Raw genomic sequence first — 21,579 nt, 5'->3', positions numbered from 1 at the left:
AAATTATTTGGGTAGCTGAATCAAAGTAAGAACAGAGATGGCAAGAATGATAATCATGAGATCAGGATTTGATACCCAATACAGATAATAACTTGCTGAGTGTTTGGAGGAAGGTCCCAGAAACTCCCTTGACCTTAGTTTTCAAATCCATTAAATTAGCAGCTGGACTAGATGATGTAGGAGGTCAATGAGCAGAATTGATTCAATCAATGACTTGTTCATTGTGCCAATAGTGTATTAGAAGTTAGGGAAACTAAGGTGAATTGAATATGGTCCCTGTTCCAAAAAGAACTCACAGTATAATAATGGGGAAATGAAATAAGTATACAGATGATCTTAGTGCAGTAGCTGCTATCATAAAAGCATGAGCAGCATTGTTCATAGGATGATCTGTCCCAAGGATCATCTTCAGTAAAGAATACATATTTTAGGCTTTGCATCCCCTACAATGTCTGTTGCAACTACCCCATCTTGCCATTGTAGTGTGAAAGCGGCCATAGATAGTAGGCAAACAAAGAGCATGGCTGTGTTCCAATCAAACTTTATTTACAAAAATAAGTGGTGGCCTGGACTTGGTCCACAGGCTGCAACCCACTCCTAATCTAGCCACAAACAAAATTCACTGACATTAATCTTCAGTGGATTCCTCATTCTCTGAGAAAGATAAAACCCATATCGTGGCCTCAAGGCCCTATAAGATGTAATCTCTGCTTCCCTCACCAGTATTGTCTTGAATCTCTCTCCTCATTCCCCACATTCCAAAGCATGGGGCCTTATAGACTTTCTCCTCTCAATGGCATACTCCTCCCTGCCTGGGACCATGCTCCTCGTACCTTACTCTTTTCTTTACATCTTCATCTTTTCATCTACTTAATATCTATCGTCCTTCAGAGAGCAATTCATACATCACCTCCTCTTGGAAACCTCCCTGGATTCCCCAAACCAGGTCCACTCCTGAGTGTCTACTCTCAGAGCAACCTACATGTCTCTCTCATAGCCCCTATCACAATTACAATTCCTTATTTAATTTTATAATCAGATCTTTAATTTTTTTTTTCTTCCCTTAAGAAGTGTCAGGTCTGTGAGAAGAGTGCCCATATAGGTCATACTTTTTTGCAGTTGTATCTTGAGCATCTACGCCAGAGCCTGGAACAGACTAACCCCCCCCCCCCCAGAATATTGTTGAGTGGATGGATAAATAAAATAAATGCTGCAGAGTGGGGGCACATGGTTATTCACTATTGCAGCGTGGGAGCAAGTGTGACAGGGGGCTGGGAATGTTTCATTCACAGAGTGGGTGACACTCTGAGGTGGGATTTGGGAGACAAAAAGGGAACAAAAGGATTGCGGGAGATATTCCAATATAAAAGATAAAGATTTTGCTCATTGACATATTCTCCTTCACCAAATCTCCAAATGTTATTCTTCTTACCTATTCTGCTGGTTGCTTTTGACATTAAATAGCGTATTTAAACATCTCTTTTTTATTCCACCAATGCTGGCCAATATCTATTAGCTGTTACCAGACTGTAATTTTGAGGATACCATTGACTTTATACTTTGTACCAGGTTCTACACCACTGTGAATTCCTGCTTTATGCCCGCTATACGTTTACATTATCGATAACATCATCAATAGCATCGTTTTGTCTCTCTTGCCAGACAAGCACAACCAAAACTTCTATTCCTTATCTAAAGGTTAATTCTGTCTATTGAAATTTATTTGATTATATTACATGTATTTATATTTAATTTTTAAATCTATGTGGTCATTGTTCATTGATAAGCTTAAATGGATCCGAACCTAAGATTTAGGGAATCCCCAAAGGTGCATACTCCTACTTAGTAAGATGACATGGCTTCTCTCTCCTTAATTTGCCTCATTTAATTAGCATGATATGACATGGTTCTTTCCATATTCATATCTGGTCTTATTTATGCTCTATCTTCCTTCTCCAAGATGCACATACCAGGTATAGCCCAAACTCTCAACCATAATTTCTGTCCTTTTTTTTTTTTTTTTTCCTTTTCTGGAGATTTCCTGCTTTCCCTCCCTGATGCACTCTTCTAACTCTTTCTCCTCTTTTTTTTTTTTTTTTCTTTTCAAAATCTGGTTTCTTGCCTCCAGGCTTTATGCTATCACCCCCACATTTCCCTTAATGCTCCTTTGGGGTAAATTCCATTTCCTTTCCTGATTGCCTTCCTCAATTTACTGTAATAAATCCTCAGGTAAATCGCTAAAAAGGAATGCAAAGCCTATAAATGTTTGGCCATTTCCAAGTCTGAAAATAAAATATCTTCACCTCTTATGCCTGATAGGTAATTTGGCCCATGAAGTATTCATGAGACATTCTGTTTTAAGTGACAAACCATCCCCACAATAGCTTAAGGGGAAAAGATCTTTAATTATCTGAAATAACAGGAAATCTGGAGGTAGGTGGTACCAGGCTTGGTGGAGTGGCTAAACAATGTTATCAATGACCTGGGCTCTTTCCATTATTCTCCTTGGCCACCAGTAGTGTGTTGGCTTATTACCTTGTAGTCATAAGATGGATGACATAGATCCAAGCATAATATCCTCAAATAACTGAGTTTGAGGCAGGAAGATGGACTGCTAGGGGAAAGAGACCTTCTTGAATAGCTTTATCTTTCTATCAGGAAAACAGCTGTTTTCAGAGGCCCAAAAGACTTCTTTGTTAGAACTGCATGGCAGCCCCACACTTTAAATAACCAAATAGCAAAGAGGAATGATTTTGCCATAACCAATTTCTACCAATAATTCATTTTCCAGGGCTGTGGAAAGGGCCTTCTCTCCTTAGTATGCTAAGGAGAGAAGCATATTCCTGCTCAGCAGACATTCAACAGAATTGGAGATGTACCTACAAACAGGAAGAGAAGAAATGGTTTGCTGAGTAGGAAACCACAAGTTTCCACCAAACCTAACTATAGTGTTCTATATTGAAAATGTTTTCCCTCAGAACTGTGAAAGAATTACACCATTGTGTTCCAGCGTCTTGTGTTACTAATGAGAAATCTGATGACTGTTAATTTTCCTTCCTGTGATATTTTCAGGATCTCTTCATTCTAGCATTTGAAATTTCATAACGGTGTGTCTCGTTGTGACTTTTTGTTCTTTTTCTCTCTCTTTTTTTTTTTAAATTGTGCCCTTCATCTTTGAAAAAATATTTTAACAATGTGATTTATTCAAGGCTAGTTGCCAAGATGCAAACCTACTTCTAATTAGCATGGAAATCCCTTGCCAAAAGAGACCAGGCCACTCCCCCTCCAAAATCCTTTCCAAAATTTGAATTCAATATATGGGAAGTTGTTGATTAACTTATGTCAATGAGGCCAAGACCAGCACTTTGTTCTTTACCTTAACCTCTTTTCTGTTTTAGCTAGATCCTACCTTTCTCTCTGGCTTCCTTCAGGTGCCTGCTAGGTGGACTCACTGATCAGCAGAGACTCATCAAAGTAGACCAGGGATAACCATACAGTCTTTAGGCACAAGCACATTTCAGTGATGGATACACATCATGCCTTAGTTTGTACTTTATTAGTGTTTTCAACCTTATTTTTGTCAGTTTAAGTCATCTGTTTTAAATAAGTCACTAAGAGTCATCTGTACAAGATAAGATCATCTCTAGAATCTACTCTTGCTGTTATTTCAGCCAAGTTTCAGGGCTATTTGTTACGCAGCAATATAGAAATTGAGACATTAACGGAACTTCTGAATAAAATATCTTGTAAGAATACAGATATAGATTATATGGGTGCAGATACAGATATAGATAGATAGATAGATAGATATGAATACTACAAGATGCCAAAAACAGTGGGAGAAATAACAAAACATTGGAGAGAGCCTGTCCTGGCATATCTGTTAATACCTTCCAAATAGTGCTTAAACCAAGATGGACCCATGTATGTAGCCAAGACTCAAAAAGAGAAAGGCCCTCAAGGAATGGATAGAACTAAAGCAGAACAACCAACCAACAAAACTCTCAGGGAAGAAGGGACACTAAAATGGATCCAACTTGACTCTAAGTTGATGCAGGGGAATACCTTCCCTTAAAATTCAAAACTACACATTCACATTGCCTGTCTGACTTACAAGAACCTAGTTGAGAATTTGCTTAATGGAATCCTAAATTGGTAATACTCCCAGGAAAGGTCAATTCTGTGTAGGGGAACAAACATCTTGCACAGCCTCAAATAATTCACAGAATAATGTCCAAGTGTCTTAGAGATGCTGTCTCATCTTTGCCACACTTAATTTAAGTTGAGCTAAAGTTCCTTTCATGATCATATTTGAGGTATTATTTTTGCTTTTGCCTCTGACATTTGCTTGGACTTTCTGGAGTACCATTGCATTATTCAGCTTATCAGTGAATAATGATTGGATAATACCCTGAAATATTTTTAAAAATTTAAACGAGTGAGAAAAACATTTATATTTACGATTATACACTATTAAATTTGATTCTAGTGCTATAATATAGCCTAAAATGGTATTTTTGCCTCCTTGACTTGACTCAGACTAGTGCCCCACTTAGAAAACTCTTTCTCCTTCTCTTTTGAGTAATTATTTCATTTTGACACACTAGCCCCTGTTCTTCTCTTCTTTTTTTAACAGCATTGCAACAGAGTTCATTGTCTTTTTGTCTATGTTCTTATGGCATCTTATCCTCTAGGATAATTCTTAGTGGCATGCTCCTCTTCATCTGTGATAAGAAGCTCCTGGAAGGTAAAAATCTATGACTCCGTAAAGTCAGTCTCCCCAACATCTAACAGAGCCTGACACACAGGGGATATAGCTATTCATTGAATTTAATATGTATACGTAATTTGAATCCAAAACTAAACTGAGACCAACTACAGCTTTGACGTCTCTTACTCTTTCACAGTACACTTCCAATATGGGCCACAGGGAGAAAATCATAGTAAATGGCCCTCCCACATTTCCCATATCCTTCAGGTCACACTACACTGAGTAAAGGTCACAGGCACTTTGGCAATACCCATGTGTCTTTCTTTAACAAGCAGAAATTATGGGGCCTGGACAGGATGCAAATTATTCTCAGTCAGCCTGGGAAGCAACCAAGAGAACACCAGGCGAATGAAAATGATCTATTCCATCTTTCCTCCCATGGCCTTTGGGAAGCAACGTCAGCTTTGATAAATGTCAAAAATACAAGAAGCACAGAAATTAAGTGAGTAAATGCCTTTCTTAGTCGTCTGTTACCATTACTGAAGACAGCCCACCAAAGCTGCTTTATTCTGAGGGTATTGAGCCTTCAAGAGCTCACACCTTCCAACATCTTAGGACACAACAGATTTAGGTTGTGGTAGGAACTCCACATGAGTTACTCCAGGCACATGACCCTGTTACTGACACTCGTGGCAGAAAGAACAGATTGATATGAAGGACCTACTGAGATGTTCATCCTAATCAGAATTCACACTAAGAAGTAGACATACACTGTGTCCCAGGAAACTTGATAGAAAAACAAAACAAAAACCTCAATAAGACATGTTTTTTGCCACTCCAGAAATTTACTTTCTAGATGGGTAGTCAAGCATGTAAGTAGGTAATTTCAGTTTGATATGAGGAAGCATGGAGGAGTCAGCACCTCACCTAGGGCTGTGTGGTTGCTAGAAATATTAAATACAGGTTCCTTGATATCTAAATCTTGAAGAAGGAATAGAATGTCAGCAGGTAGAGTGGAAGGATCTTTTCACTGTAGAGGGAATGACACACCCATAATACAGAGGCATGAAGTCAGGCAAAGCAATAAACATTTGACCAATTTTAAGGAGTCTCAACTGTCGGGTATGGTGAGGACAGGGAGGTGGGGAGGAGATAAGATGGAAGTGGGCAGAGGCCATATCCTGAAAGACCTTGTGTGTTAGAGCCGGAGGGGTTATTATAGATTACCTACGGCAGGAATTTTCAAACTTCGATGTGTTACAAATCACCTGGGACTCTTGGAAATACAGAATCTGACTCGGTGTTTTATAAGCTCCCAGGCTCTAGATCTTCAAGTGCAATAAAGCCAGCCACCATCACTTGGGCACTTGTTTCAGATGAAGAATTCTCAGACCTGGTGGATCAGACCCTCACCTCACATTTAAATTTGAGTCACTCTGACTTGGAGCCATGGTTTATTCCCAGCTTCCCTTTGGAATCACCTGGAGAATCATTTTCAAATACACAGCTAGGCCACACCCATTAGATATTCTGAAGTATTTGGTTTGAGGTAGGCCTCAGGCAAAGGTGTTTAAAAAATCTCCAGTGGCGATTCTAATACAGAGTGGGCATTGAGAACCACTAAGCTCATTAGAGAATGGAGAACCCAGAGAGTGGAGACCACCGATCAAAGTCACACAGCGCTGGGGCTACATAGAGGTAAAGCTGCAGATCGCCACTAAGGGGGTCTTTAAAAATCTCACTGTGTCTCCCCAAATCTGAACTTCACCTCCAGATTGTAGATAGGACTCCGAAAACCCAAGTTATCTTTCTTCAATGGTAGAAGTTGAATTTTGTTTTCTATGAGTTAAAATCAACCACAAGTTCATTTAACCCATTGAGCAGAGAGTAAGAATCTCCCCTTTTCCAAGCATTACATTTAAGGCTTCATTAAATAAAATGGACTTCCTGCCCCGTGTGAGGTACTGTGCAGTTTGCACAGAAATGGGCTGCAAAGAATAATCTGAAATAACATTGCTATTTCGTGAGCTGTGGGCTGCACACACAACTCTAACCCACATTTGAGGGAAGCTAATGGACCTGAAATGTTCAGAGGAACAGGTGGCACAATCCATTCTCCATTTTCCCTGAAAGACATCACACACGTGTTTCCTCCATGAAAGGGTCTCACCTAACCCCTGAAAAATTAAAAAGTAGTGTAATAGTCTTAGAAAAGAGACGGACATTTATTTTTAAGCCTGGCAGATTTTAAAAAGTATTTTTAAGCTTTCATAAGCTGCTTGGGAAGGATCTTTTTTTATTAATTTTTTTCAAATAGAAATCAAAGAAACCTTACAAGTTTTATGAAGATTGTTCTTTAATGATTTCTTTTATTAATAAGGAGTTAATACTGTAATTGTTTCTTTGCATAACAGAACTATTATATAAAATGAATATATTTAAGATAACTACATACTCATTTCTTTCCTTTCTTCTATGAAGTACGTTTTCTTTAGAAGCCAAATTTATGCTTTGGAAGAGGCAGCCGAATAGCCAAAGTTGTAATTTTATGAAACCACAAAAGGCTCCTCTAAAGGGATCTGACTTGAATACACACTGCAAGGAAATTAATGGTCTCAGTTCAAACATCCTCTTTAATCCATCTCATTTTGCCTCTTATAAGGAAGAGAAGAATGCAGTTGTCAGGCTGACTTAGGAGAAGGACAAGTGTTGAGCAACATGCTGTTGGCAGGAGACCATGCGAGTTCTTTCTGGGGTATCTCAGCGGCCTTCGGGGAGCTGCCAGGGCAGAGATGTGTTGTGTGTCATTATCAATTTGCACTCTGATTTCCTAACAGTTCAAGAGGCCTTTTGACAGAAGCCTCCATTTAGATCTAATAATAACTCTGGATTTTTGCTAAACGTCTCACAACCTGGGAATAGGCCCAATTGCTAAACATACTTCCACTGCATGAGTTTCTTTTCCTGAGCCTGAAGGGGACAGCCAAGCGGACGAGAAAATGTGTATTGGGGAAATGTTTTCACTTTTAAAAGCTCTTTTCAAAAGAACGATCTTGGTTTATTTACGAAGTCCATCTGAACAATTATTGTAATTATGGGTCACGTTGCTGTTGTCCAGTCTAGGCTCGGATAACAGCAGCTAAAATTCGACAGCTCCCTATTTCCTTCTACATCTTACAATTATAAAATCTACTGGGCCGAACTGATCTACTTCCCTCTACTTAGCAACACAACATCTAGTCCGTTTCCAGTAAGTTACCATATCTGCTTATGTCTCACGACCTTCAGGGGCATGGCCCACATATGGCCAGCCCTTCCCGTTAGAAAGCCCTTCGGTCATTTCTATTCATATTTCTCCATGTGGAACCTCAGAAATAAGCTTAGCTCCCTCATTCCTCTCACTGTCAAAAAAAATTCTTGAGTTTGCTCAACAAGAAGAGTACTTCCTAACTGTCCCTCCCTCTCTTCCAACAAAGTTTTCTTTTCTTCAAAGCAGCTGTCCGATGTCCCCTGGAGGACTTCTCGGGTGGCCAGAGAGCCCAGAGTGTGCTTGGGACAAGTCATGAGGGAGAAGAATAGGGAGCTGAGTCAGCAGAAATGGGGGATATAGTGTGCTGGTTGGGGAAGTGAGAGGAGGACAAAGTTCTGTTCCAAGATCAATAAGCATGGTATGACTTTGTCAGAATGGTCTTGGCTACATTGCCCTGCCTCACAGAACTTCCTGAAAGGCCCAAGTCATTCTCCGTTTCTGTCACAGTCCCCCATCTGGGAAATAATTTGCAGATGCTTTCATCTACTGCGGCTGCTGTGTCTTTGGCTCTAATTCATTGACATGTTCCACATGAGACAATGAAGAGGTCCCAGGCAGGAGCAGATTAAACTCAAGCTATCAAGAACAAAAAAAAAAAAAAATCAAACTGTTGTTCTGTTACTTTTCATTGTTCTTAAAAAGGGTGAGAATGGAGGACAAAGTTGAAATAATTGATTCAAATTCCATTTGCTGCCTCTTTGTAAGTGTAATACTTTTCAAATTATTTTGAGGCTCCCATGTGCTAGATACAAGATTGATAACATGGTGCCAGCATGCTGTTGTTTTTGAACAGAAAGTGATTTGACATTACATCTAATTGGCCTCCTCAGTGAGAAAGAGAACACCCTTCCAAGACCAGAACATGTCTCCAGGGATAGGTCATCCAAAGCTCTGTTTGGACATTTCCAGAAATATGCCTCTCCTGGCCCAGTTTCCTAGATGCATTCATGGTAAGTCCAGAACCATTAGAATGCTCTTCCTCACAGCTGAGCAATCTGTACTTCAGCAATGTCTCTTCCATGAGACCACTTCTTCCCTCTGGAGGAGAAGAAAACAAACAAACAAAATCCATATTTTCATCTATATGACTGCTTAAGAAGTGGCCCAAAGAAGTGGAAAAAAGTGGCCCAAAACTATCATGTCAATATTTTTCTAGAATAGAGTATTTGAAATACCATATAAACTGCAATGAATAGCATCATAGAAAAAGATGCCTTGGGGATCCCTGGGTGGCTCAGCGGTTTAGCACCTGCCTTTGGCCCAGGGCGTGATCCTGGAGTCCCGGGATCGAGTCCCACGTCGGGCTTCCGGCATGGAGCCTGCTTCTCCTTCCTCCTGTGTCTCTGCCTCTCTCTCTCTCTCTCTCTCTCTCTCTCTCTCTCTCATAATAAATAAATAATAAATAAATAAATAATAAATAAATAAATCTTTAAAAAAAAAGAAAAGAAAAAGATGCCTTTAACCATTAATCATGTTTGTTTCCATATTTAACATAAGGGACAAAGTACTACCTGAGAGGAAGAGATGTTTCAGTACTTAGAGTATATTCAGGTCCTTTCTGTTGTTTGGAAATGTATAAAAATGCTTTAAAATACTCATAGTTTAAAGTCACCTAGGTGGCTCAGTCAGTTAAATAATGTCTTGATTTCAGCTCAGGTCATGATCTCAAGATCATGAGATCAAGCCCTGCATCAGGCTCTGGGCTCAATGGGAAGTCGGCTCGAGATTCTCTCTCCCTCTGCTTCTCCCCCTGCTCATGCTTTCTCTCTTTCTTTTTTTCTAAATAAATACATCAATAAAATCTTTTTTTAAAAGAAGTAAAACACTCATATGTTAGACTGAAATATTCCTTTTTGAGAATCAGTCTTAAGAACATAATCCAAAATATGGAAAAAGCTTTACATGCCTCAGTGACCCACCCAGCGATGCTTGTAATAACTGCAAGTTAAAAACACTGCAAATAACCAAACTTCAGAATATGATTAAATAGCCCATGGGTTATTACAATAATTGAAAACCATGAGGCTTTTCAAAATACTTTTACTAAACACAATATATCAATATATGAAATGATACAGGAGGGAAGCAAGTATGTTTATAGTAAGCCTGGAGCATTGGAAAAGAGGAAGAAACCCTCGGTGCTGGCATTAGCTGGATTTGAGGGTTGAGATAATGGATAATTTACTTCTGCTTTCCCCATTTTTTTTTTTAAAGAACATGCCTCATGTTGTTCAAACATAAGTATTCTTCGAAACCAGTCTGGGAAAGGATGAAGGAAAACACTGGAAGGCTAGAGGATGTCTGAGCTCACCTCTTTCCATGTGAAAGCAGTGTAGGAAGGTCATTATTATTATCATGTGCAATTTCTCTGATGTCTGCAATTGATTTGCTGAACACTGTATTCACGGAGGCCTCGCCTTATTACTCATTTACATGGAACATGAGGTAACGATGGAATCTTACAAATTCGGTATCTGTTAACCGTTGCAAAATGCACGGTTCCCATTCCATCAGATACTCAGCGAGAAGATTTCAGTCTGTGTTGACAGTCTTAATCTTCACCTAATGATCTGTTTATCTGGCAAAACTTATGAGAGGCTCCCGGCTGCATGATAAATGGGTGTGCAAAAAAAACCCAAACAATTCCCCCTCCATATAATTTTCACAATCGAGATTATGTGTACTTTTGTATTGCACGCACAAGGTGCTGTCTCCTGATGGCCACCACATAAATGCCACACCATTTCTGAAGCTAAGGGCTTGGCTAGTGCCAATGAAATGCTACAGACCTGCTTTCATCTGAGTAAATTTTACTGAAATAACAGAAATCATTTTTCTTCTAAGTTGATGTTGTGTCTTACAAGTTAAAGGCAGCTAAAATCCACTCACCCTGAGAGAGTATAATGCATGAGCCAGGATATACTATAAAAGTCACTTCTCTGCTACCCATAGCTGGAGGGAAGTGGGAGGGAAAAAACTGAGCATTTTACAGGGGGCTGTGTTTAAATTGTCAAATTAGTCATAAAATAAGGTTTGTGAAATATTGTCAAAACTGTAACTTTGTCACATATTACAATTGCAAATTGTCTAGAGTAGTTAAGAGGTGAGCTGTTCATAATCCTTTAGGCAAAAATCCTATGTGCAGCGGGATAATGGCAGACGTGGCTGTTAAAGGTGAAGAGCTTATGTGTCCAATAAAATTCTGGAGGCATGAGACAGAGTGGAGTAAATCATCTCTTCTTTGATGTGGAAAGAAGCGGCAATGAGCTCCTGTAGGTAAGCCATCCATTTATTTATTCACGTACTAAATAGTGTATCCATTTATTCATTAATTAGATAAATATACAATTTACCACTCAAACATTTCCTCATTTCCTCAATCACTACTTAGTAGTTGACGGACTCATTAATGTCATCATTCATTCATTTATTTGTGTTTTTTTTTCCCATTGGCTAATACGTTCTCTACATATACATTCATTTTTATAAGCAGCATTTACCAGGGCACGTTGCTAGGTGCTGCCAATGAGGGAATGAGAAAGACAAGATCTCTCTCCCCAGGGAGTTCACGGCGAATGAGACAGACGCGTGGCTTTGACGAGTACTCTGCTAGAGGTGGGGCAAAAGCATTAGGGGTGCAGACAGAGAGGTCACTGCCTGCATTAAGAGCCCCAAGGAGGTTTTACAGTGTTGTTTGAACTGGGCCTGCCACATGAGGAGTAGCTCATTAGACAGAGGGCAGAGCAGAGGGAGTCAAGAGGGCTCATGTCAGAAATAGAAGGAAGCTTCTTCCCAGGCAGGGGAACCAGCTTGTGCCTGGCACAGCTATGTGAGAAACTATGCCCTGTTTAGATGATGGTGAATAGCTTCAGGCTCCTGGAGAAATAGGGCAAGATTGAAGGGACCCTAGATAGGACAAACAGGTCAGAGGCCCATCGTGAACAGCCTTTCAAACTACTCTTCAGGATGATAAAGAGGTGTTGAGGACATTTGCACACCAAAGGTGAATGTGGACTAGACCTCTTGTTTCACACTCATGAATAACTGGGCACAGTTATTGCAGGTGTAAGGAAACTGAAGCCTATTTAACCCATTCTCCTTCTGCCCCTATTAAACTTTTCAAACCCTTGGTGTCATAGCTCTGCTAAAGCTTTTCATTACTTTGCATCCCCTTATTAGAACAGGAGGCTCTTGAATACAGGAACCGGATCATTCATTTCCATACCCTCACTGGCTACCTTTGAGTAGCGGTTGACTTAGTGAATGAATAAATAACAGCCTGAAAGAAGGAAGAGTAGACTGCAGGAAGAGTAAAGAGTAGACTGAAGGAAGACTGCAAGCCATGCAGTCAAAAGGCCAGAAAGCAACAAGATTAAGGGAAGAATCGAGATTTCCCTAAAGCAGCCTGGTTCTTATCCCCTCACACCACGTTTGTGGTTTGTGTTGCACGTTGCACCCATGAGAAACTTATCATACCATTTTTTACTGCAAATCCTTTCCACCAAAATGAATTGTTCATGTTACTCATGATAGTAATTGGAATATATATTGAATAACATAGATAAGAGCTTTCCTGTGATAGAGACTCTGGCTTTTTCTTCTTTTCTCCTGGTATTACCTGATTTGGTAAGTTCTAACCATTCGTGCCAGTCAGATGAATGAATTCAGGACCCTATCAATGAAAATGTGAGATGATAAGAAAAAGATAGGATGCAACTTCCAAAAAATGAATATGTATATATATATATAATTTTTGAAAGTAAGAGCACATGAGTATGATACCCTTTCAAATCACCAGTTGTTCAGATGGCTTCTCTGCATCTTACTGATGTATCGGCAAGGATTTGAACAACTCAGAGCATATAAGCACTAATCAATATTTAGCTATTCAATTATACAGTTTAATTTATACCTACATTGTATTTCTATTTAAGGATTTTCTTTTTTTTTAATTTTTTTTTTAATTTATTTATGATAGTCACAGAGAGAGAGAGAGAGAGAGAGAGAGAGAGAGAGAGAGGCAGAGACATAGGCAGAGGGAGAAGCAGGCTCCATGCACCAGGAGCCCGACGTGGGATTCGATCCCGGGTCTCCAGGATCGCGCCCTGGGCCAAAGGCAGGCGCCAAACCGCTGCGCCACCCAGGGATCCCTATTTAAGGATTTTCATGAAAATAATATCAGAGAGGCCATTAGAGAAAACTTTTCAATAGATAGCTCTTAAAAACTCCAGGCGTGACACATTTTCTTTTTTCAAATTCCTATCTTTTCCTTGTTGGACCTGTCATCACAGCGAAGACATTTTTTTCTGCTAACTCTCCACATTTGTGAAACTATTTTCAAGATATCATACAAACATATCATACTTTAAAAACTGAAGAATAAGGGGTGGCAGGGTGCCTCAGTAGGTCAAGCGTCGAACTCTCGATTTTGGCTCAGGTGGTGATATCAGGATCATGGGGAGGAGCCCTGCATGAGGCTCTGTGCTCAGTGCGGATGGAGTCTGCGTGAGATTCCTTCTCTCCTCCGGCTCCCACTCTCTAAATAAATAAATGAATAAGTAAATATCTTTAGAACCTGAAGAATAATTTGTTAACATTTTCCTGGCTGCTGGTTCTTTCAGTATTTGCCATTTGGCAAATGTTCTTAGAAGGAGAAGAAGGAAGGAAGGAAGGAAGGAAGGAAGGAAGGAAGGAAGGAAGGAAGGAAGGAAGGAAGGAAGGAAAGGTAAAAAGGAAAGAGGCAAGGAAGGAAGAGAGGGAGTATGTTTCCAGGGTATCAAGTTAAAGAAACAGGATTCACATCAATTCTCAAAGCAAGAAATATCTTTATCTGTCCACTATTTCTCTTTGAATATTGTTTTAAAATGAAGTTTTCTATCTAAACACAGTAAAATTTAACATGTATTTCTCTTGCTTCTGTAGTCCCTCCTGTTCCGCTGCTTTCCAACATGGTTGAACAAATTTATAATCCCTCCAGCAGTAGAAGTATTATGCTGTGCTACAGTCTCTCCATCATTCAGGTTATTATATTTTACTACTACTAGCTTAGGTGAAAAATGTGTCTCGAATATTGCTATTTATTTGCACTGTAATTACCAAGAAGTTCAAGTAATACAAGCACCTTTCATTAAGAATGGTCTGTAATTCTGGCTTTTCACTGAGTCATGATGATGCTTCCTCTACTTATGTCTATTCCTTGAGAGTGATATAACTTGCAAAACTACATCTGGGGTCATTAGGCCAGGAAATTGGGGGGCTTCAATTTTACTTCTCGTCCTACAATCTCAAAAAGGATGTTCTTTTTTTCTTTTTCCTGCAGTAGACTTCATTTTGCCCTCCATGTGGTTTATGTTTCAATGTAACTTGCTTAATGGATCTACTAGTTTTAACTCTAATGTGTGCTTAGTCAGATGATACCTGTCTAGCCTAGGCTTTCCCAAAGAATGTTCAATGAAACTGTGTTTCTGGGGGATGTTAAAATTGGTTATGTGCTAAAAATTGTTCCGCAATTTGGGAACTGATGGGGTAAGCAAAGTAAAACAAGTTTCTTTAATGCATATATTCTCACTTTATGCGTGGTGTGTTTCTAAGAAAGGGATATTATTATCAAAAATCTAAAAGAGGGGGATCCCTGGGTGGCACAGCGGTTTGGCGCCTGCCTTTGGCCCAGGGCGCGATCCTGGAGACCGGGATCGAGTCCCACGTTGGGCTCCCCGTGCATGGAGTCTGCTTCTCCCTCTGCCTGTGTCTCTGCCTCTCTCTCTCTCTCTTCTCTCTCTCTCTCTGTGTGATTATCATAAATAAAAAAAATTAAAAAAAAATCTAAAAGAGGAGCATAGAAGGTATTGGGCATCAATCCATGAAGGCAGAGTCTTCATTCATGGACAGGGATTCTAGATCTAAATTCATGGACAGGGATTATAGATCTAAATTAACTAATCAAAGGAGAATCCAGCAAAGGAGGTCCTCTAGTCCCCGTTTACAATGACCTCTGGCAAACATATCCCTTTTGCTTTTTCTAACCTACTGTTTATTTTCTTATAAATCACATATGTATGATGATTAGTTATGTGGCACCCCCCACCCCAAATTTTGTGTGCCAGTAGTAAAAGAGACAGCTTCGGGATTGAAGTACCAGGATAATCCTCAGTGTTCTTTGGTGGCTCCAACTGAATGGTGTATTGATGAGATCAGGGAAGAAAAAAGAAAACAAAACAATCCTAACCAAGCCAGCTAATTAGGAGCTGTAGAGTGAATCAACTTTGTTATCCGGAAATGTAGAAACAGCTTGCAGAATGCCTGCAAATGAAGTAATCAAGATATGTAAAACCAGCAGGTACTTTCAAGGGTTCTCAATATACTTCCAGTGCATTCCCTTGTAAAAATGAGTACAGTTTGAATCCTCAGGCAGTAAGTGAGAGAGCGTAGCTAGGTTCTTTGTCCCTGTTTCCAAGACAGGATTTTAACATAATTTCTTCATTAGTAAGGAGATCCTTCCTCAAAAGGGGTCCTGAACATTCCTACTTCTGTTAAATTGCAATAATGACTCCCATTTGTACAGCTCCTAATATGCAGTAAACACCATGCTAGGCACAATATCCACCCCCAGGACAACTTTGCAAAATAAGTTTGATTATTATTCCCCCTCATGCTTATGCGGAGGCTGAAAATGAGAAGTTAAATAGCTCGCCCACGATCACACAGCTAGCAGTCAGCAGAGCAAAGCTGGGACTCTCCCAAATCCTTTCTTGTACTGAATTCCCTTCACCCGGTAAGGATACACGAGTGCCCCTCAATTCATTAAAGTGGCTCCAGAGGCCAGTCATTGTGCAGAACCCTCCCCAGTCTCTTGTTTCAGAACCAAATAGCAGTGTGACATTTAAAATTCAAAAACAACAATAACAAAAACCCCTAGAAGGCAAACAGCCTATTTGCAACTGTTTTTTTTCCTCCCAAGGGAAGCTCATTTAGCTTGGGAAAGTCACATTAAAATGTTGAAGGGCGTTTGAACACCCAGACAGATCCAGAGATGGACAGGAAGCATGTGGTGACTCTTGAGGGACAGCAAGAAGGCGTGCCCTGATGTCAGAGAGAGACATGCTCAAATCCCTTTCTTCCCCGAAGTCCAGGTTCTTCACCTGTAAAATACTAGAGTTCCGGCCAAATGATGAGTATATTAGTCAGCATCCCCTTGTGTTCAGACAACCCAGAGTCTGTGCTCTGTAAAAGATGGAGTTGGGGAGATACATGTTCTACTCAGAAAAAACAGACTGCAAATCAGATCAAATGTGAATGACGGATGATGATGAGGGAGAGATGATATGTAAGTACGGAGAAGTGTGGACAGATGACGGGTGCAAGGGTGATGGATGGATGCGTGGGTAGAATAGATTAGATGGAAAGGAGGGCTTGAAATCTGCCTCAGAATCAACCTGGTCCAGAAATCCATAGTCTCCTTGCCGGTGCTCCAGCTCTCTCCCCCTCCCCCTCCCTCTCATCCTTCCTCACCTCCTCTACCTCTCATCCTAGCTTCACCTGTGCAGTGGGTCACAGGGGATTCCATCGGTCTCCTGCATGAGGAAAAAAAAATGCATAGTAGAGCAGGTCCAGCTCACACTACCTTGAGAAACCTACCCTTTCTTTTCCAGTTCTGAAAATTCCCCCAGAATGGCCCCAATTGATCCAGAATAAGTCATTGGTTCCATCATGCAGATGGACTGTACTGACTCAAGAAATGCAGCACTAGGCAGTGATGTGACTAGCTCAACATGTTTTCATATTTCATTTATAGATTACCTGCTATTCTTCATTTTTAGCTCCTTGTTTCTTGCCCTCCTGGCTTATGATATTCAGACGTTTCTATAACGTGTTCATCATTAGGATGTAACTGATGATAGAAAGATTAGTAGATCAAAGGTGAGCAGTTAGAAAATGAATTTAAAAATTGATTAGATTTCTCTTGATAAATTGTCAGTGCAATTGATATGGTCTGTGACATCTCTCCTCATTCAATTGGGCCATTGTGGGAAGCAGAATAATGATCCCCAACAATGCCCATGTCCATGTCCTGGAACCTCTGAATATGGGGTATAGATCTCAAAACAGAGATGTTTTCCTGGATTATCCAAGTGAGGCCAATCTAATCACTTAGACCCTTAAAGTGGAAAAAGTCAAGAGTCGATGAGAGATAAGCCACACCAGAAAAGACTGGAAAGAAGTGAAATGTGAGAGAGACTGCTTGCCAATGCCAACTTTGAAGATGAAAGAACGGATCCACGAGCTAAAACAGATGAGCAGCCTCTAGAACTTGAGAACAACCCTCAGCTGACAGCCAGGAATCCCAAGAAACTGAAATCCGCCAATAACCTGAATGAACAAGGACCCAGATTCCCCTCCTGAGCTTCTGGAAAGGAAGACAGTCCAGCAGACTTGTTGGTGGTAACCCATGAAACCTATCTTGTGCTGCTGACTCGCAAAACTATAAGATAATAAATTTGTGATGTTTAGGTCACTAACTTGGTGGTAATTTGTTATAGCTGCAATAGAAGACTAATATACTGGGTTTTTTGGGGTTTTGTTTGTTTGTTTGTTTTTTAAGGAAAGGGATCCCTAATTTAATTTCTTATTTGTTCCCCCCTAGAAAGCAGAATTGTGGTGGTCTCAGTTGGTCAAAGTCCCACTGGTCTAGATTTCTCTTAAGAATAACTAGAGGGACTTCTTCTTATTTTCAATTTGATAAAGAGGACAAAGTCTCTTGTTAAGACTAGAGTCTGTGCTCTGTAGAAAATGGAGTTGGGGAGATACATGTTTTACTCAGAAAAAAACAGACTGCAAAAGAGCAATATTGGGTACAGATGAGACTCATTCACCTACATGGCCCAGAGAAGCACCTTTCCCTGGCCTGGCTGCTCAGGCTTCTGGCCTGGATGCTCCTTTCTTAAATTGGCCATTCTATCCATGCCCCTTCTCTTATTTCTTCAGCGTTCCGGTTTTCACTTCACTGACTTGTTACTAATTTCAAATGCTTCTAGGATTTGTTTATAATTCTGTTCAAGATAAAAATTCTACCAAATAAGTTATTTCCATAGAGACTTCTCATACTCAAATGCATCCCACAAAATGCTGGCTACCTGTTTTACTTGCTAACACGGAGGATGGCAATGTGATGTTGTGATTTTGTCACTAATTATCCTTAACAGCTGCACTTTTTCTAACTGCATTTTCTCAGCGTGCTAAGGCAATGCCAGAGCATTTAAACCTGTTTTAACAATCCTGGTTTTGATAAGATGTCAGATAATGAAAAAAAGAGAGAGTTGGGGGAAGGAAGGAAGAAGGAGGGAAGGAAGGATCATCTTCACCCAAAAGTTAAAAGACAGGATAGGTATACCCTTGAATTAATAAAGACTTAGAAACTAGAGGTTGAAGCATGTGAACACAAGGTGCACCTGACCTTCAGTGGGTTTATTAAACCCAGAAGCAATAGGATCTTTTTTTTTTTCATTTATTAATTCATGAGAGACACAGAGAGAGGCAGAGCCATGGAGGGAGACACAGGCTCCCACAGGTAGCCCAATGCTGGATTCGATCCCAGGACCCCGGGATCATGTCCTGGGCCAAAGGCAGATACTCAACCACTGAGCCACCCAGGCTCCCCAAAGCAATAGGATCTTGATTGTTAACACCCTCATGAGGCCTGGGAGGTGAGACCATGGGCCAAAATAAACCAAGAAGTGTAAATGAGACCACTACTAGTATCCCAAATATCACACCATCAGTGAAAATTAGAAAATAAATCTCCCCTCTGCCCTAAAAACTAGTGAGAAAGTTGATCTGTCTCTACCAGCACTTCATATAAGCTTGGACTCTAAATTTATGCCACCTGACTCACCAGAAATAAATACACAAAGCTCTGAAGGCACTTCAAAAACAACTATATAAATTTTCCACAGGGCATGGAGTGGGGAGAGAGAGACCTTCTTAATTTGAGCTCACAATCAAAAATTACAAAATGTATGAGGAAACCAACCAACCTAAGCACGAAGAAGCAGACACAACCATGCAGATTGTTAAAGCCTGAGAACATTCATTAATACAACATAACTCTGTAAGACAAATGCTTAAAAATCAGAAATCAACATTGTAAGAAAAGAAAAAGAAGATATTTGCATGCAAGAAAACCAGTCAGATGTGACAGAAAAAGAATTTCTGGAAATCAAAATCCTTGAAGTCAGAAGTTCCTGGGACAGATGAAGCAGATTAGGCTCCTCAGAATAAGGAATCAGTGCAATGAGAAATCTATTTGGTCTGTGTTCCCACAGTAGAACAAGGAATTATAAGGACGTGGCAAGCAAAGACAGGATTCATGCAGTAATATGCATATGGGCTTAGAATTTACCCAGTACATAGTGCAGACTGTATAACAGTTAGCTTTTCTTCTCATTCTTACTGCTAAAATAACAAAATTACATTGCTACTGGGGCGCCCAGGTGGCTCAGTCAGTTAAGCATCCTACTCAACTCTTGACTTTGGTGCAGGTCATGATCTCAGGGTTGTGAGATCGAGCCCTGCATCAGGGTCCACTCCCATCTCAGAGTCCACTTGAGATTCTCTCTTTCTTTCTCCCTCTGCTCCCCAACCTCCACTCTAAATTTTAAATAAATAAATAAATAAATAAATAAATAAATAAATAAATAAACAAACAAATAGATAAAATCTTTAAAAATTGCTAAAAATAGCAATACACTATTATTCACTTTGCTTCTCTCTATATTAATGAAATTTCAGAAGTAGCATAAATGAAGAAAGCAAGTGGCTAAAGCGTGGCATGAAACATGTGGGATGAGATTATTTGTGTAAAATTATACACAGAATCCAATAGTCCATATTATTTTATGGAAATAATGCTCTCAAATATGGGGACTGTGGTTTCCTATGGGGGCAAGGGAGAGAGAAGGTAAGGACTAGAGTGGTCAACCTGAGGCAATAGCTCTAAGGTTTGGACCTGAAAAACCAATTTTGAAGCAAACATGGCAACACATTCACTTCTATTTAATTTCAGCTGTGGTTACCTCTGCCCATGGCTGGTCATTCACAGAGGCCCCCGCCCCAGCCATGGGGTGCCAAACCGTGTCTCCTGCTCTGGCGTTGCTTCTGCTGAAAGAAAGCACAAAGACTGAGGCTGTGGGGGTCCTGTAGGTAAGTGGGAACTGCTTATATTATTTTCTGTATTTCTATGTTTGAAATATTTCATCACTTTAAAAAGACACCCTGACTTTCCACAAGGAGCTTCAGGTGGAAATGGAATCCCTGTTGCTCAAAAGTATCACAATTCCTATGTAACTTTATCCCATCAACTCACTGGTCCATTTTCTATTTTCAACCAGTATAACTCAGGCTACTCTGGGTCTCCACCTCTCTACCCAAGAAATGGGTGAAGGGTTATGGGGTGGTCCCACAGCCATCAGCGGCAGGAAGCCTAGTTTTCAACTCCCCAGACAACATTGTTTCCGGTTGTCTTGCAAAAAGCACTGGAAGAACTGGATACCACCTTTTATGTCCTCCTTTGAATACATCAAGGGGGCTTAGATCACTAAAGCTCGTTTGGTTGTTGAGGGAGAATTTAGATGCAGCCAAAAATGAGTGCAGAGACTACCAAGGAGATCAGTTATCTAGGCGGTAGGGGTGTGATTTTTATAGTTCTTTCAGCTGTGTTAATTCTTCCAAAATGCAAAGCACCACAAAGATCACAGTTTATCTCCTATTGTTTGATGATCCTCGCCTGGTTACCTATAAAGAAAAGAAGTCTTCATGTACCTCACTTTTTAAAAGTGGAATAAGAATAATAATGACAGTGGTGGCTGATTTTTCTCCAACCCATTGGCCGCTGAGTGAAAGCTCAAATGCAAGCATTCTCATGTGCGATCCAATAGTAAAAAATGCTGTGATGATGTCAGAGGACAAATAGCAATTTACTGAAAAGGAAAGTCAGATAGATAGATAGATGATAGATAGATAGATAGATAGATAGATAGATAGATAGATAGATAGATAGATGATAAACAAATATAGATGGAATTTCTTTTGCTCCTTTTTCTCCCTTCAAAGAAAGGTAGATGTTGCAAACCACATATCTGATGAAGGACTTACATCTAGAATATAAAAGAACTCAATAAGCAAAATAAAAGCCAGTTACTAAAAAAAAAAAAAAAGGAAGGGGGGGGTATACCTAGGTGGCTCAGTCAGTTAAGCATCCCGCTCTTAATTTTGGCTCAGGTCATGACCTCAGGGTTGTGAGATCAAGTCTGTGTTGGTCTCCATGCTCAGTGTGGAGCCTGCTTAGCATTTCTCTCTCTCTCTCTCTCTCTCTGCCCTCTCCCACCCTACTCTCATGCATGCTTGTGCACTCTTTCTCTAAAAGAAAAAAAAAAGGAAAAGAAATTTGCCTTTAAAAAATAAATAAATAAAACAAAACCTCGTTAAAAAATGAGCAAAAGACGTGAGCAGATGTTCCACCAAAGAGGATATATAGATGAAAAACAGCACATGAAATGATATTCAG

Source organism: Nyctereutes procyonoides, unplaced genomic scaffold (genome assembly GCF_905146905.1).
Source record: "Nyctereutes procyonoides isolate TBG_1078 unplaced genomic scaffold, NYPRO_anot_genome, whole genome shotgun sequence".
Lineage (NCBI taxonomy): Eukaryota > Metazoa > Chordata > Mammalia > Carnivora > Canidae > Nyctereutes > Nyctereutes procyonoides.
The sequence above is the reverse complement of the archived record's forward strand: the minus strand, read 5'-3'. Positions refer to the sequence as shown.